General features: G+C 35.7%; 1 long non-coding RNA gene across 1 annotated transcript; it reads left to right on the top strand.

Annotated features, from left to right (window-relative positions):
* The first annotated feature begins 5,631 nt into the window (after positions 1 to 5,631).
* Positions 5,632 to 6,621, top strand: LOC131991587 (uncharacterized). The gene is made up of 3 exons (XR_009396149.1): positions 5,632 to 5,738; positions 5,824 to 5,852; positions 6,015 to 6,621. It is a non-coding gene; the product is annotated as an uncharacterized LOC131991587 (long non-coding RNA).
* Positions 6,622 to 18,225: the final 11,604 nt, after the last annotated feature.

Raw genomic sequence — 18,225 nt, 5'->3', positions numbered from 1 at the left:
TATAAATCATCAAATACATTCAGTGAATGTAGAGAAGAGCATGCAACTACAGAGTGATAGTTCTACACATGGTCCAAGTGGCGCACACAATATTTTTACAGTAATGTATAACGCTCTTAATGTGCCCTATTATGGACATTTGTGATGTTTTTGAAGTTCATTTAGTCCAGCCATGTCTGATGTGCTTATGTGCTTCAGACTTACAATGAGCCTTAACAGTGAGTGGCAGTTGCATGTGTTTTTTGAAACTTGTATGTCTTTATTTATTGTAGTTTTCTCAATGTCTGCAGAAGTACATAGAGAGAGACAAAAATAAACCTTCAAGACTTCTATATGAATCGTGGCCATTGATTTCACCGGTGTAATTACAGGAAGTCCGCTGTTTTTCAGATAATGCTCATATAACTAGAACTATGAAAGCCATATTCTTGTTATGGATCATTTTTTATATTTTCTCTCGTCTTCAACAGTAACTGGACAAAATCCACCCTACATCATGGCCAGACGTGGAGACAAGGTCACTTTGCATTGTGACAATGTGATAAAAAATCAGAACCAATGTAACCAAACTTCTTGGCTTTACAGTCCTATAAGAGGAAGATCAGCAGTAGAGCTGATTAGTCTCGGTCAGATTGGTAAAAGTGAGATAGCTGAAGGTAAATCCAGCAGACTGAGTGTGACAGCAGACTGTTCTCTGGTTATAAAGGACGTCACATCTGAGGATGTTGGTCGTTACAGCTGCAGACAGTTCAACAGAGCAGGACAACAACAAGGTGGAGATGCTCTGGTTGTTCTGTCTGTTATTTACAGTGAGTATTTACATCATACTGTTTTCAGCTCAAACTGTCTTGTTAGAATAACATACCGAGATATTATATTAATCATGATTACAGTGATGAAGTTAATTTCACTCTTCTCTCTCTTTTCTCTCATAATATCTCCATCTTCACCAGTCGATGAAGAACAGAATGGTGATCAAACTATCTTGAAGTGCTTTGTGTTTACATATGCTGGATGTAAACACACAGTTCAGTGGTTTGATGGTAGCTTTAATGACGTGAAGACAACAGCAGGTTACTGTTCAGCCAGCGTGACATTTCCAACTCCTCATCCTAGTCAGAAGTCAAAGTTCTATCAGTCTCTGGAGTGCAGCGTCAGAGATAACAGGAGGGGAGAAATGCTGCTCCTCCAGTCTTCACTTGAGAAAACAGGCAAGTTTAGTCTTATTTGATGATTTTTATATTTGAAGATTATAATATTGTTACTAATTTCAGATGGTAAACATGATGCATTTTATCATTGTTCGTGTTGTTTTGTCATTTCTTATCATATTCAACAACATCTCCCTCTCTCTCCCTCTGCTTTGAACAAAGTGTGTCGACTGAATTCTTGTTAAAGGAAGTCTGCTGTTTTTCAGATAATGCTCACATCTAACTATAACTATGAAAGCCATATTCTTGTCACGGATCATTTTTTATATTTCCTCTCATTCCTCTCAACAGTAACTGGACTAAATGTATCCTCCATCATGGCCAGATATGGAGACGAGGTCACTTTGCCTTGTGACAATGTGATAAAACATCAACACAAATGTGACCAAACTACTTGGCTTCACAGGCCTGAAAGAGGAAGATCAGCAGTAGAGCTGATTAGTCTCGGTCACATTGGTAAAAGTAAGATAGCTAAAGCTAAATCCAACAGACTGAGTGTGACAGCAGACTGTTCTCTGGTTATAAAGGACGTCACATCTGAGGATATTGGTCGTTACAGCTGCAGACAGTTCAACAGAGCAGGACAACAACAAGGTGGAGATGCTCTGGTTGATCTGTCTGATATTTACAGTGAGTGTTTACATCATAATGTTTTCAGCTCAAACTGTCTTGTCAGAATAACATAGCAAGATATTATATTAATCATGATTACAGTGATGAAGTATATTTCACTCTTTTCTCTCATAATATCTCCATCTTCACCAGTCTATGGAGGACAGAACGGTGATCAAACTACCTTGAGCTGCTATGTGTTTAGATATGGTGGATGTGAACACACAGTTCAGTGGTTGTTTGATGGTAACTTTAATGACACGGAGACAAAAGGAGGTTACTGTTCAGCCAGGGTGACATTTCCAACTCCTCATCCTAGTCAGAGGTCAAAGTTCTACGAGTCTCTGAAGTGCAACGTGACAGATCACAGGAGTGGAGAAACGCTGCTCTTCCTGCCTTCACGTGAGAAAACAGGCAAGTTTAGTCCTATTTGGTTATTTTTATATTTGAAGATTATAATATTTTTACTAATTTCAGAGGGTAAACATGATGTATTTTTTCATTGTTCGTGTTGTTTTGTCGTTTCTTATCATATTCAACAACATCTCTCTCTCTCTCTCTGCTTTGAACAAAGTGTGTCGAGTGAATTCTTGTTCAAGGAAGTCTGCTGTTTTTCAGATAATGCTCACATAACTATAACTATGAAAGCCATATTCTTGTCACAGATCATTTTTTATATTTTCTCTCATCTTCAACAGTAACTGGACTAAATGTATCCTACATCATGGCCAGACGTGGAGACGAGATCACTTTGCCTTGTGACAATGTGATAAAACATCAACACAAATGTGACCAAACTACTTGGCTTCACAGTCCTGAAAGAGGAAGATCAGCAGAAGAGCTGATTAGCCTCGGTCAGATTGGTAAAAGTAAGAGAGCTAAAGCTAAATCCAACAGACTGAGTGTGACAGCAGACTGTTCTCTGGTTATAAAGGACGTCACATCTGAGGATGTTGGTCGTTACAGCTGCAGACAGTTCAACAGAGCAGGACAACAACAAGGTGGAGATGCTCTGGTTGTTCTGTCTGTTGTTAGAAGTGAGTTTTTACATCATAATGTTTTCAGCTCAAACTGTCTTGTTAGAATAACATACCGAGATATTATATTAATCATGATTACAATGATGAAGTTAATTTCACTCTTCTCTCTCTTTTCTCTCATAATATCTCCATCTTCACCAGTCAATGAAGATCAGAACGGTGATCAAACTGCATTGAAGTGCTTTGTGTTTACATATGGTGGATGTGAACACACAGTTCAGTGGTTGTTTGATGGTAACAACAATGACGTGGAGACAACACAGTTCACCTGTTCAGCCAGGGTGACATTTCCAACTCCTCATCCTAGTCAGAAGTCAAAGTTCTACGAGTCTCTGAAGTGCAACTTGACAGATAACAGGAGTGAGAAAACGCTGCTGTTTTCAACAGGCAAGTTTATTCATAATAATAATACATTTTATTTATAAGCGCCTTTCAGAACACCCAAGGTCACTTTACGAGAAAACATAAAATAATTTAAAAACAGTGGCAACAAAATAAAACATCGAACAGTATTGACATGGTGAGTGGGTGACTAGGTGGTGTATGCTTGTCTGAACAGATGAGTTTTGAGTCTGGATTTGAAAAGTGGCAAGGAGTCAATGGTGCGGAGGTCAGGAGTGTTCCAGAGCCGGGGAGCAGAGCGGCTGGAGGCTCTACTGCCCATGGTGACGAGGTAGCAGGAGGGACAGAGAGCTGGAGGGTGGAGGAGGAGCAGAGTGAGCGGGCAGGAGTGGAGACGTTGAGGAGGTCCAAGATGTACGGTGGAGCCAGGTTGTGAAGCGCTTTGAAGGTGATGAGGAGTATTTTGAAGTTGATCCGGTGTTTTATTGGAAGTCAGTGGAGTTCTTGCAGGATGGGGGTGATGTGGTGATTGGTGGGAGTCCTGGTTATGATGCGTGCCGCAGAGTTCTGGAGTTCTGGAGGAGCTGCAGTTCCTGGAGGGATTTGTTAGGGACACCAAAGAGCAGGGAGTTGCAGTAGTCAATCTGGGAGGTCACGAGACTGTGGACGAGGATGGCAGTGGTGTGTGGAGTGAGAGAGGGACGGAGACGAGAGATGTTGCGTAGGTGGAAGTATGCAGACCGGGTTAAGTTATTGATGTGTGAGTGAAAAGAGAGAGTACTGTCGAGGATGACACCCAGACTCTTTACCTGAGGGGAGGGAGGGACAATGGAGTTGTTGATGGAGATGGAGAAACTGTCAAATTTGGAGAGAGTGGAAGAGATGCCTACCAGGAGGACTTCAGTTTTAGAGCTATTAAGTTGGAGGAAGTTGGAGGAGAACCAAGAATGAATTTCTTGCAGACAGAGGGTAAGGGAGGTAGGTGGAAGTGATGAGGAGGGTTTGGTAGAGAGGTAGAGCTGGGTGTCATCCGCGTAGCAGTGGAAATGTATGTTGTGTTTGCGGAAAATCTGACCGAGAGGGAGTAAGTAGATAATGAAGAGGAGGGGCCCCAGGACAGATCCCTGGGGCACACCGGCAGGAACAGGGAAAGTGTGGGACTTGTGGGATTTCAGTTGGATGAATTGTGTGTGACAGGAAAGGTAAGAAGTGAACCAGGCGAGGGGTGTGTGTGTAATGCCTATGGATGAAAGTCTGTCCAGGAGGGTGTTGTGTTAGATGGTGTCGAAAGCGGCTGTGAGATCGAGAAGGATGAGTATGGAGAGTAAACCAGAATCAGAGGCTATGAGAAGGTCATTCGTGATTTTGAGGAGTGCTGTTTCGGTGCTGTGGAGGGGACGGAAACCGGATTGAAACTGCTCATAGATATTGTTGGTGGTAAGGTGGTTGTGTAGTTGAGATGCAACAGATTTTTCGAGGATTTTTTAGATGAATGGTAGATTGGAAATGGGACGCAGATTATTAAAATTTGTGGGATCCAGGCCAGGTTTTTTCAGAATGGGTGTGACAGTAGCTGTTTTTAGTGAGAGGGGGACAGTTCCAGAAGTAAGTGAGGAATGGATGATGTTAGTGATGAGGGGAGCAAGGGAAGGAAGGCAAGTTCTGACTAGAGTAGTGGGAAGTGGATCGAGCGGACAGGTGGAGGGTTTAGATTTTAGAATAAGTTGAGAAATGGCTTGGACAGAGGGGAGAATGAAACTAGAAAATGTGCTGTGTAGGGATGAGTGGGGGCCAGGAACATCCACTCCAGAGACTGCAGCTGAGGTCAGGTGTTGGTGGATTTCGGTGATTTTGGAGATGAAATGTCCAGTATATGTCCTTTACTGTGTGTTGGGAAGTTGATGTATTGTTGCAAACCAAAACAATCTAAGCAGGATGAGAGGTCTTTTGAGAGAGAGTTTGTATTATTGTCCACATGAATATTAAAGTCCCCGAGGATAATGGTGTTATGGGAGAGAGAAGACAGATGAGTGAGGAGGTGGGAGAAGTCATTTATAAAGTCCTTGTTGTATTTTGGTGGGCGGTAGATGGTGGCAATAATTGTGGGAGAGGGTCCAGGCAGAAGTGAGGCAGAGTACTCGAAGGAGGAGAACACAGGAGCAGCAGGTACAGGAACGACTTTCCAACTCTCGCGGTGTAGCATCGCATTAGTCTTATTTGATTATTTTTATATTTGAAGATTATAATAATTTTACTCATTTCAGAGGCTTAACATGATATATTTTATTGTTTGTGTTTTGTCATTTCTTATCGTATTCAACAACATATCTCTCTCTCTCTCTCTCTCTCTCTCTCTCTCCCTCTCTCTCTCTCCGTCTCTCTTTAGCTGTGGATGGAGATATTCATGTTGATTCTGATTCTCTTTTAGCTACAGGGTCTGTCTCTCCTTGGTGGTGGATCATCATTGTGCTTGTGGGTTTAGCAGCTCTCATAGCAGCTGTTGTGGTGGTCAACATATGGATAAGAACTAAAGGTGAGAATATTCACAGATGTTATTTTTATGAAACCTGGATTTTTACCGTGAAAACTAAAGCTCAGTCCTTTTTTTGTCCTATCAGGAAACCAAACACTGAGAGAAGACAATGTTGTGAGTAATAAAACTGTCATTATTAAAAGCTTGTGACTGTTTACAGCTGGGGTAAATAGAACTGATTGTATTATATTTAATCTAAGTGGCTGCAGTAACAGGTGATTTACTTTTTTCCATTTTATCTCAGAATCTCAGGTGTGTTCTGTTTGTTTTCCACAGGTGCTGAATGATGAGGATGAGGATGAAGATGAAGGTACAGTGAAGTTTGAAAACGTTGGAGAACCTTCTGCTTCTATCAGACTCCACTGATCAACAACTTCATCATCAGCATGAAGTCGTAAAAGAAACGCATCACATAATTTGAAGTGCTTTGCTAGATAATATCAAACTTCTCTTTCAGATTTAATCATTTTCTATTCAGCACTGACAGCTACGCCATTGTTTAACTATTAAATCTTGATTTGTAAAGATCAACAGATTGTTGTTGTTTTTTTCATCATTATCATTTACACTTTATAGTTCTTCTTTAAACACATAGGCTACATGGTATGAAGTGTGATATAACTGCCATATTTTTTTTAGAAGATTCATTTTTTCTGTAAACATGTTCATTGGAAGTCTAATATGTTTGATGTGCTTTGCTGTGTGCGCTTGAATGAGCTTTCAACTCTAACAGAGTCTTGTTAGAATTATATAATCTGCAAATTAAACTGCTTGATAACCACTAATGCATTGTGTTTTTTGTATAAATGTATCACACATACTATGAAATAGTTATATATATTCTTTCCTAAACTCTGCATAAAAAATGATATGGAAACAGAATGTAACGTGGTCTTTACTGTCACTAAACAGCAGAGAAGTAACCTGTTATAGTTAATCTTAGTGATGCTGCTGCACTTCAGATTGTTTCTGGCTGAATTTTCTGGCACATTCCCAATTTAAAGAGAATCCTTTATGTCCATTTGTAACCAAGGAGCAACTACAAATGATGTGGCATTCCGCAGGGATTGATTGTCGGGCTTCTCCTTTTTAAGTTCTCACACCAACTACAGTGTATTTAGCCAAAAAATGACCTAAATATCTCACTAAAATCAGGAAGATATCCCACATTACATACAATATCTCCATCTTCACCAGTCAAAGAATATCCGAACGGTAATCAAACTACCTTGGACTGCTTTGTGTTTAGATATATGTATATATGTAAACACACAGTTCAGTGGTTTGATGGTAACTTTAATGACGTGAAGACAACAGCAGGTTACTGTTCAGCCAGCGTGACATTTCCAACTCCTCATCCTAGTCAGAAGTCAAAGTTCTATCAGTCTCTGGAGTGCAGTGTCAGAGATAACAGGAGTGGAGAAATGCTGCTCCTCCAGTCTTCACTTGAGAAAACAGGCAAGTTTAGTCTTATTTGATGTTTTTTGTATTTGAAGATTATAATATTGTTACTAATTTCAGATGGCAAACATGATGCATTTTATCATTGTTTGTGTTGTTTTGTCATTTCTTATCATATTCAACAAAATCTCTCTTTCTCTCTCTCTCCCTCTGCTTTGAACAAAGTGTGTTGAGTGAATTCTTGTTAAAGGAAGTCTGCTGTTTTTCAGATAATGCTCACATCTAACTATAACTATGAAAGCCATATTCTTGTCACGGATCATTTTTGATATTTTCTCTCATCTTCAACAGTAACTGGACTAAATGTATCCTCCATCATGGCCAGACATGGAGACGAGGTCACTTTGCCTTGTGACAGTGTGATAGAAAATCAACACAAATGTGACCAAACTTCTTGGTTTTACAGTCCTGAAAAAGGAAGGTCAGCAGTAGAGCTGATTAGTCTCGGTCAGATTGGTAAAAGTAAGATGGCTGAAGATAAATCCAACAGACTGAGTGTGACAGCAGACTGTTCTCTGGTTATAAAGGACGTCACATATCAGGATGTTGGTCGTTACAGCTGCAGACAGTTCAACAGAGCAGGACAACATCAAGGTGGAGATGCTCTGGTTGTTCTGTCTGTTAACAGTGAGTATTTACATCATAGTGTTTTCAGCTCAAACTGTCTTGTTAGAATAACATACCGAGATATTATATTAATCATGATTACAGTGTTACTGTTCTCTCTCTTTTGTCTTATAATATCTCCATCTTCACCAGTCTATGAAGAACAGAACGGTAATCAAACTACCTTGAAGTGCAATGTGTTTACATATGATGAATGTAAACACACATTTCAGTGGTTGTTTGATGGTAACCCCCCCTCCCTTTCTCTCTCTCTGTCTCTCTTTAGCTCTGGATGGAGGCATGTTCTTCTTCTCTGACTCAATGGAGGCGGTTGCACTTTTCTTTCCCTCTCCCTCCCCTATTTTTCCTGCTTTGCTCCTCTTGTCTCGTCTTGTCTTCCGTCTTATACTTTGGAAGACTCGCTCTGCACTGCAGAGATTTGATCAACTGGTGTCTCAATGCAATTGACACCATCTTCTCGACGAGAAGCCTGTTGTTATCGATTTTTTACATTCCAGCGAGCTGAGACGGGGAACTGATAAGGTGCAGGGCAAAGGCGGGTCTCAGGTTTACACACTCAAACTCCCACAGATACAGATATGCAAACATCTACAACCCAGTCCTTCGACGCTCCCTCCCTCAGCAAGACAATTTCATCTCTGTCTCCCTGTCCTGTCCACCTCTGTCATATTCTATGTGTGTTTTAACTCTATGGAGTCTTATAGGGCTATTTTGTCCAATTTTGAATCCTTTCCATGTCTTTTTGTGTCTTTGTAAGTAATTTTGTGTTTTGGTAATTAGGGCCACGGGGCCCTACCATTGGTCCCATACAACAATAGCTGTAGGGACCAGCCCCGAGCACTACTGTTATACTGTGGATTTCTTCTTCTTCCTCTTCCGGACGCAATTTCGTCCCGCTACTAGTCCTACAACTTGAAGAGTTGCAGGACAAATTATATATCAAAACATGCGGTTTGATCGGGATCGGTGTGCTATTACTTTTCTCTACAGAATATGAATTTTTCGCGACGTAAGAAGAACATGATTGGAGACTTTCAAACATCTACTTCTCCGGCATTATTTCACCTCGAGACTCCATTTGAACTTTAAACAGTAGACACAAGTCTTGTGTATCGGTGTATTAATCCACGTTTCGATAGGTCATATAGTTTTTTTATCAATCCCTGTTCAATGACCATGATCATTTTTGGAGAAATTCTGAGATTATAATGGGTGTGTATTGCACGGAATGTTCGTGTCACAGTGTGTGACATCATCGCCAGAGTGTAGAGGGAGAGAAAAAATAAAAATAAATTAAATTTGAAAACTGCGCTCCAGGCCGCAAATTCCACTCTACAGAAAAAAATTATACATAGAAACGTAGGAAAATTTGTCTTCTCACTCACAATCCTCTGGTAAAGCTGTCAGAGTTATAGTTTGGGCGTAGGACGCACAGATGCGCCACCAACACGCACCAACAGCCTCATTGGCTCCCATATTAAAAATGCAGGAAGATTTCTGAAAAAGGGAGATGTAACAGTTTTTTTAGATCGCTCTAACAAAGCTATTTTTTAATTTTTCTTAAAAAAAAAACATATGTAGACGTTCAGGAAGAACTTAGGACACTCAAAGTGAAGTCGGATCAATGATAGGTATTATGGTTTTGCCAAAAATGCTTTCTGTTCGAGGCCAGAAATTCCAGTCTGTCCACCTCTATTACGGGACCTTGGCAGTTGGTGCCAGTTAATTCTGTTGATTGCTTTGATCTGATTGCCTTTGATCTTTGATGTGATTACAGTTACAGATACACACACACACACACACACACACACACACACACACACACACACACACACACACACACATACATACATACATACATGCGCGTAAGCATGCACACTCCTCAAGATACACATGCTTCAAACACACACACACACACACACACACATTTTGAGGTTAAAGGTCATAGGTTGCTGTATAAATAAATACTTGAAAAGGAATGCTTGTTGTAGGTGTGCTCCTTGTATATTATATAGTATTATAACATTACTAGTATTAATTGTTTGAAATTTCTGAAGAATCTTATCATAGTGTATACACACCGGCAGTAGCCCCCGTGGCCCTTTCAGAATTTCCCCAGAGGAAATTTTCTAGTTTTGTGTGCTTGTTGTCGTGTCTTTTTTGGTCATTGGTGTCTTTTTTGTGTACTTTTTGGGTCATTTTGTTAGTTATTTTATGTCTTTTTTTGGTGATTTTGTTTCTGTTGTCTTTTTTAGTTATTTTGTGTCTTTTTTTGGTCATTTTGCTGGGTTTTTTTGGTCATTTTTCGTCTTTTTTGGTCATTTTGGATCTTTTTTTTCATCATTTTGTGTCTTTTTGTGTCTTTTTTTTGGTCTGCTTTGTTTTTACGTCTGGATGTGATGAAGAAGCCATGCTTTGGCGCTTTTGGAGACTCCAGAGGGTTAAGTATACATTTGGACGGGTTGATGGCTAATTTCGTTGTCCTAGTACTTGTTACTTGAAAATCTGATATTCATGTTGATTCTCTTTTAGTTACAGGGTTTTTGAATAGAACAGAGAGCTGCAGCCAAAATGTTTCTAATGTTTTTATTATAATTTAGATTCAAAGGATGTGGCTGAAGGTTCACTAAGATTTCTTGTAGATGTAAAATTTTTCATGTTTTATTTCAAGCTAAATGACTTATTTCCAAGAAACTTATAAGCGCATCTCTGCTAGACACAACATTTAAAATGATTGTGGATAAACTCAGCTTTACAGATTTGCTGATTAAATCAAATCATTGGTTAGTCAACAAAAATTATATGAGGGTTATTCAAGAAAGTGCGCATAAAAATATTCTACTATTAAGCGACTATTAAGCTTGCCAGAAAAAGATTTAGTCTGTCCCAATACATAGTATATCAAATGTAATACAGCAAAAATACCAAAATGTCCTGCAGCATCCGGTCACATTTTGCAATCTGTTAGCCAACATGCTTCTCTAGCTATTCTGACCCACAATCCTTTGTGCAGCATTTACGTGAGCCAGGGGGTCAAAGTTCAAGACACAGTGTTACGATGATGAAGTCCCAGTTGTTAACATACTGCTGTAACAGTAAATTCCTCATACAGTTTGCTGCAGAATGGACTTAAACTTAAGAAGAAACATGCAGCAAGTACCCAGCGTTGTATCTGTGCATTTCCACTCCAGGCCTGCAGGGGGCGACGCGTTTATATTGTGACAAACTGTGACAGAATCAGATGCATCTGTGCTCAGAGCAGCTTGCAGATGGAGAGACGCAGAGAAGTTCAAACAGCTGGAGATCATCCAGGAGCTGCAACCGATCAAAGACTGGAAGCTGCAAATCTGGACTAAAGAGGGTCCTCACAAGTAACAGTACGTGTGTGTTTGTGTGTGTACTTGTACTTCCTACATAGTGAGGACCAGAACATGTTTTTACCAAGTGAGGACATTTTTGCCGGTCCTCACTTCTTTAAAGGATTTTTTGAGATTTCAGACTTTGTTTTAAGGGTTAAAGGTTACATGATAATGATAATTAACTGAAACTGTATTGTGTGGTTACAAAACTAACTAAAATTATAGCGAAAATGTCCTTCGTTTTCGTCTTTGTCAACTTTTTTCATACATAATGAAGATGGATAAGACAAAGGAAATAAAGGCAAAATTTACTGTGACTTCTTTTAATCTCCCACCCAACAAATACCCCATTACAAAACACTACAACTAATAAAAACTAAACTAAAACAAAAGCATTTAAAATAAATAAATACTAAACTAAAACTAGCAAACTCACTCTAAAAACTCATTAAAACTAACTGGATTTGAAAACAAAAATTCCCAACAAAATTAAAACTTAAACTGATAAAAAAAAAAATAATAATAATTCTAAACTATTATAACCTTGGCAGGGAATTCACTATTCCAATGAGGGCCCTCACAAAGATAGAAGTACAAGAATGTGTGTGTTTGTGTGTGTGTGTGTGTTTTTGTGTGTGTTTGTGTGTGTGTGTGTGTGTTGGCAATAGCATATTTTGATCAGGCTTCTGCTGCCACCTGCTGGCTGCAGGATGAACTGCAGGTATATTGTCAGCTGCATTTTAAACAATTAAATTATATGAGTAAAAATGAATAATATTCTGCATATTTCGTACATGCACAAACCATAAATTAATAAATTATTAAAGAGAGAATGTAAAAAAAAAATATTTTAAAAAAATAGTACTATATAAATCACAGTTAACAGTAAATAGACTAAATTAGAATTTTAATAAAGCACACATTGAATTAAATATCATTAATTAAAAAATATATATATATTTTTTGGAAATAAATAAAATAAATGCAAAAAATAAAAATCTTCTCCGGTTCCACCTTTTTTGGAGTGTATTCAGAATGAGTTTGCTTATTTACAATACAAGTTAAAATGCAAATTAAAAAAATACATATATAATGTACTCATATTAAAAAGTAGCCCTATTGTTTTTTTATTAACATTTGTATATGACATATATGTTTTTCCCCCTATTTTCCCCCAATACATGTGGAAAGAATTAGCAAATTATTGTCTTATTTGTGATTTGTGACCATCTAAACTTTCTTATCTCATTTGGACTTTCACCTGCAGCTCTCGGATCAGTTTCCTCTTTTAAAGCTGCAGCTGACTCATTATAACCGTCTCAAAGCTCTGATGACATCATCCCTCTGAGATGAGCTGACCTCTGACCCCTCTGAACACTGAGACCCCCCAACACACACACAGAGGGGGGTCTTTCTTTCTTTCTTTTGTCACAACACAGTAAATAGCTGGTTTTTCTGTCTGTGAATGAAGTCGTCTGAAGGTTTTTCTAATCCTGTCGGATGTTTAAAAAGAAAACAAAAATATTCAGGGTAAAGATGATAAAAAAAAAAACTTCAGGAGAAAAGCTAAATAATTGTTTCTTTTTTTTTGGTCATTTTGTGTCTTTTTTTAAATAATTTTGTGTCGTTTTGCTAATTGTCTTTTTTTAAAATTTTGTGTATTTTTTAGAAGTTTTGTCTATTTTTTTGGTCATTTTGTGTCTTTTTAAAATAATTTTGTGTCTTTTTTAATAATTTTGTGTTTTTTTTGGTCATTTTGTGTCTTTTTTGTCATTTATTCCTTTTTTAAGTAATTTAGTTTTTTTTTCATTTTGTGTCTTTTTCTGTTATTTTGTGTCTATTTCGGTCAGTTTGTGTCTTTTTTAAACAATTTTGTGTGTTTTTTAATAATTTTGTGTCTTTTTTAGTAATTCTGTGTCTTTTTTGTCATTTTGTTCCTTTTTTAAGTAATTTTGTGTCTTTTTTGTCATTTTGTTTCTTTTTTAAGTAATTTTGTGTCTTTTTTGGTCATTTTGTTCCTTTTTTAAGTAATTTATTTTTTATAACAAACTTCAGGAGAAAAGCTAAATAAATAATAGTTTTTAAGAGTTTTCAGTGACGTTTTTGTGTATTTTTATATTTCTTGTGTTGATGCTGCATCTAATAATGCCCTGTGTGTAGTTAGTGGCGCCCTCTAGTGGCCGCTGTCAACACATGGTTAACGTTGTGAAAATGGTTCGTTTTTGGCAACAAAACCACTCGGTTAAGTTGAGAAAATAAGATCAGGGTTTGAGTTAAAATATCTACCTTTGTAGGACTGAAAAAGTTCCGTAGGTGACGTGGAAATTTAGAAATCATGGCGGAGAATATTCAGCTGTGGACGTCACATTTTCATCTGAAAGTCACATAATTACAAAGAAAATAACCCTTAATAACCTTTTTTTGGGGGGATAGAAAACGGAAGATCCTCTTAATGTCAGTGCAATTTGACATGTTTTTGGCTTATAATTTGAATACGTTTTAATCTATATATCTCTCGTTAAAGAGTTTGTTTTATAGACGTGTTTAAAAGTAGTTTTTTGACCTTCTGTGAACCGGATCAGTCATGATACGTTAATAAAATAAGGTTAATAATAATAATAATAACGTTAATAATAATAAAGTTAGTCCCTTCAGTCTTTTCTGTCCAACACAGTGGTGGCTTAATCTTTTCTAGAGATGTATTCATATTTTATTAAGTCCCGTTATTGTTGGTGTTGCATGTAAAAAACAATCAACCTGTTGATAACCAACTGTTTGATAAAGTTAGACTGTTTAAAAAACATGTTTAATAATTGTTTTATGACCATCTTCAGATCTTCATTTCCAACTGTAAATCAAACATCAGCGAGAGATAAATACAAACATGAACCATGAATCAGCTTTCTGCAAGAACGTGAACATTTTTTCCCAAAATATTCATTTAAGACACGGGTCTCAAACTCGCGGCCCGCGGGCCAATTGTGGCCCTCGTGACGATATTTTGTGGCCCCCACCTTGATATGAAAGTTTAATGTGAGTTTTATATGAATGGCACTTTACTGTGTTGTGTGTGGAAGGTCCCTTTAATTACTTTTTTTGGTAGTTTTGTGTCTTTTTTCAATAATGTTGTCTTTTTTAATAATTTTGTGTCTTTTTTTGTTGTAATTTTGTGTCTTTTTAAAGAAATCATTTTGTGTCTTTTTTGGTAATTTTGTGTATTTTTTGGTAATTTTGTGTCTTTTAAAATAATTTAGTGTCTTTTTTGGTAATTTTGTTTCTTTTCTAAAATAATTTTGTGTCTTTTTTCAATAATGTTGTCTTTTTTAATAATTTTGTGTCTTTTTTAATAATTTTGTGTCTTTTTGTTGTAATTTTGTGTCTTTTTTTAATCATTTTGTGTCTTTTAAAAAAGATAATTTTGTGTCTTTTTTGGTAATTTTGTGTATTTTTTGGTAATTTTGTGTCTTTTAAAATAATTTAGTGTCTTTTTTGGTAATTGTCTTTTTTTAAGTAATTTTGTGTATTTTTTGAAGTTTTGTGTAGTTTTTTGGTCATTTTGTGTCTTTTTTTAATAATTTTGTGTCTTTTTGGTGTAATTCTGTGTCTTTTTGTCATTTTGTTCCTTTTTTTTAAAGTAATTTAGTTTTTTTCTTTCATTTTGTGTCTTTTTTTGGTCATTTTGTGTCTTTTTTGTAAATTTGTGTCTTTTTTTGGTCATTTTGTGTCTTTTTTCAGTAATTTAGGTATTTTTTCTGTCATTTTGTGTCTTTTTTTTAGTAATTTTGTGTCTTTTTTTTGGTCATTGTGATACTGCCTCCAGCGTCCCCCAGGTAATTTGAGTTTGAGACCCCTGCTTTAAGATGAACCTGTTGAGGTAAAAAAAAACGTGGTTCTCCTCTTCTCTCTGCATTGTTTCCATCATTCCAGCAAACCTTGATGATCCCCAGTTTTATTGTGAATAATCTGATTAACTACACAATAAATAAGGAATATGCATGATAAACCGTCTGTCTGAAGCAGATTATGATGCACTGCCTAAAAAAAATCATGTTCTGTAAAAAGAAGTCCTTTTTACTTTAAATTCTCCCAAACAAAGTTATATAATGAGTCAAAACTCAAAGCTTTTGTTTGCAAAGAAATGAATCCAGTCTGACTTTAAAGTTTGAAGAAAACAAAAGAACTCGGCACAAAAGCCTTCAGTCTTCTGTCTCACAGTGTTTCAGCTTGTTATAATGAGGCATTGTCTGCTTTATGGCCTTTTAAGGACTTTTAGAGACTCAGAAAGGGCGAAAATATTGAATAATTCACAAGAAAAATGCTCCAAATCAAAGAAAAAATGTTGTCTTTCTTTGTTTCTTGCCTCTAATCCTGAGTTTGATGTGACTGTTTATGATTCAGAGGATGAAAACAAACTACATGAAAGAATAAAATAAAATAAAATAAACCAGCCCGAGTCTTATAAGTGCATCATATAACAAGTCTGCAAATGCACCAAACTCCATTCACTTTTCTAACAGTTTAAGGAGTATTATAAATGTATTTGCAACATAAATGTATTCCTAAAATATCACTAATGTCCATATAACAGGTTTGCATGCTTTTTATTTTATTTATTTTTCTTGTAAAACTTATACAAGAAAAAATAAATGCACATATTTATTCATTTTAATATGATTTGGGGGTTTAAAGAGGGACATGGTGGGTGTTTTGTGAGATTATTTAAGCATTTTTTGACTCAAATTTGATTAAATTTGGCACATTTTACCCTAAAATAAATAATATATATAGAGGGAGAGCATACAGGTGCATTACATAACACCTCTCTATTAGGAATGAGATTTTGTCCCTTTTTTATTTCTTTCATAGTGAAATATTAAATCAGTTATTTAGCTGTGCAGTAGCTGCAGGAAACAGATAGAGAAACATACTTTAATTGCTCAATATAAAGAATAAAGCAACGACAGGGATGCAACTTTACATTTAGTCATGCAACATTTTGTCTTGTTTCCAAAGAAAAATGTTATTTTCTCTGGAGGAAAAATACAAAACGTCATAAACCAAACTCCATTCAAAAAAGGAGGAATTTTATCTCTTTTTTTTTTTTTTAGCTTTATTAACATAAATGTATTCTAAGATTTTTGTGTCCTTTTTTTGGTAATTTTGTGTATTTTTTTTAAATAATTTTGTGTCTTTTCTGGTAATTTTGTGTATTTTTTTTGGTCTTTTTTTAATAATTTTGTGTCTTTTTTGGTAATTCTGTGTCCTTTTTTGGTAATTTTGTTCCTTTTTTAAGTAATTTCGTTTTTTCTGTCATTTTGTGTCTTTTTTAAAATAATTTTGTGTCTTTTTTAAAATAATTTTGTGTCTTTTTTTGGTAATTTTGTGTCTTTTTAAAATAATTTTGTGTCTTTTTTGGTAATTCTGTGTCTTTTTTTGGTCATTTTGTTCCTTTTTTAAATAATTTAGTTTTTTCTGTCATTTTGTGTCTTTTTTTCTGTCATTTTGTGTCTCTTTTAAAATAATTTTGTGTCTTTTTTTGGTAATTTTCTGTGCAGTAGCTGCAGGAAACAGATAGAGAAACATACTTTAATTGCTCAATATAAAGAATAAAGCAACGACAGGGATGCAACTTTACATTTAGTCATGCAACATTTTGTCTTGTTTCCAAAGAAAAATGTTATTTTCTCTGGAGGAAAAAAATACAAGACGTCATAAACCAAACTCCATTAGAAAAATAAGGATTTTATCTCTTCTCTAATAGTTGCAATTTATAAAGTAAAGCTGTTTTTTTTAGCTTTATTAACATAAATGTATTCCAAGATATTACTTCAATGACCTCACATGTCTTAAATTATCCAGCTTGTATTTATTTTTTACCCTTTCATGTTGTCATGGTAACATATTAAATAAATAAGACTCCCTGCAGGATATAAATCTCTGATAAAGTGACATATTTATACTATAATTGGTTCAGAGACTAAATGTTCTCACATAACTTGCTTTATTTTAATTAGTTTCAAGACATTTGTCCTTTCCAGAAAATACTGTTTTTCTCTGGGAAAATAAAGCCTGACATAAACTTAACTCCATTCAAAAAAAGAGGAAATTTTGTTAATTTTCAAATAATGGCATTTTTTTTATTTAAGGTGGCTGTTTTAGCTTTAATATCACACAAATTAATTCCTAAAAATATGACTTGTAAGACTTGACATCTCCTTATAAGGCCTCTAATTTAGTGCATTTAACAATAAAATCAGTTATTTTGCCGTCTAAAGTCACGCACGGGAAACTGATTTATTATTATTATTATTATTATTATTATTATTATAAATAGAAATAAAAAAAGCATTGACATACTGTAAATGCTCAATATAGAGAAGTTTTGAGATGCAGCTTTAAATATTCTCACATGATATGTTTTTTTTTTGTTTGTTTGTTTTAAGACAGAAATATGGAATAAACCAAACTCCATTCAAAAAAGAGGGAATTTTGTCGCTTTTTGAAAAGTGGAATTTAGTCATTTAAGGGGGGTATTTTGGCCATACAACATAGATTTAATCCTAAAATATGACTTCATATCTCTTAACCAGGCCTCTAATTGTATTCCTTTTATATTTCTTTCATAGTAAAATATTAAATTAGTTATTAGAAAACAGATTTATCATAATTTGACATACTTATCGGTTTGTTTTTTAGCCCAAACTCCATCAGAAAAGGTGTGATTTTGACCCTTTTTGCAGTGATGCATTAAAAGGGAGCTATTTTAGTTATAACACAACTTTAAATTATTATATATATATAATTATATATTATAAAATATAACTTGTATTGACTATTGATGTCTTTATTTAGGACAATACCTTTGTGCTCAATATAGAGACTTTTAAACAGCAGAGATGCTCCTTTTCTGCAGGAAAAATATAGAAATATTATAGGAAATAAAATAGGAAAAAACCTCAATAAAGTTTATATTAATTATGCATCATGTGAGGATTAATGTATTGTAGCCAATCATTTGATTCATGAAGCATTTGTGTATA

This window comes from Centropristis striata, chromosome 18, assembly GCF_030273125.1.
Source record: "Centropristis striata isolate RG_2023a ecotype Rhode Island chromosome 18, C.striata_1.0, whole genome shotgun sequence".
Lineage (NCBI taxonomy): Eukaryota > Metazoa > Chordata > Actinopteri > Perciformes > Serranidae > Centropristis > Centropristis striata.
This window is presented reverse-complemented; position numbering and strand designations above follow the sequence as displayed.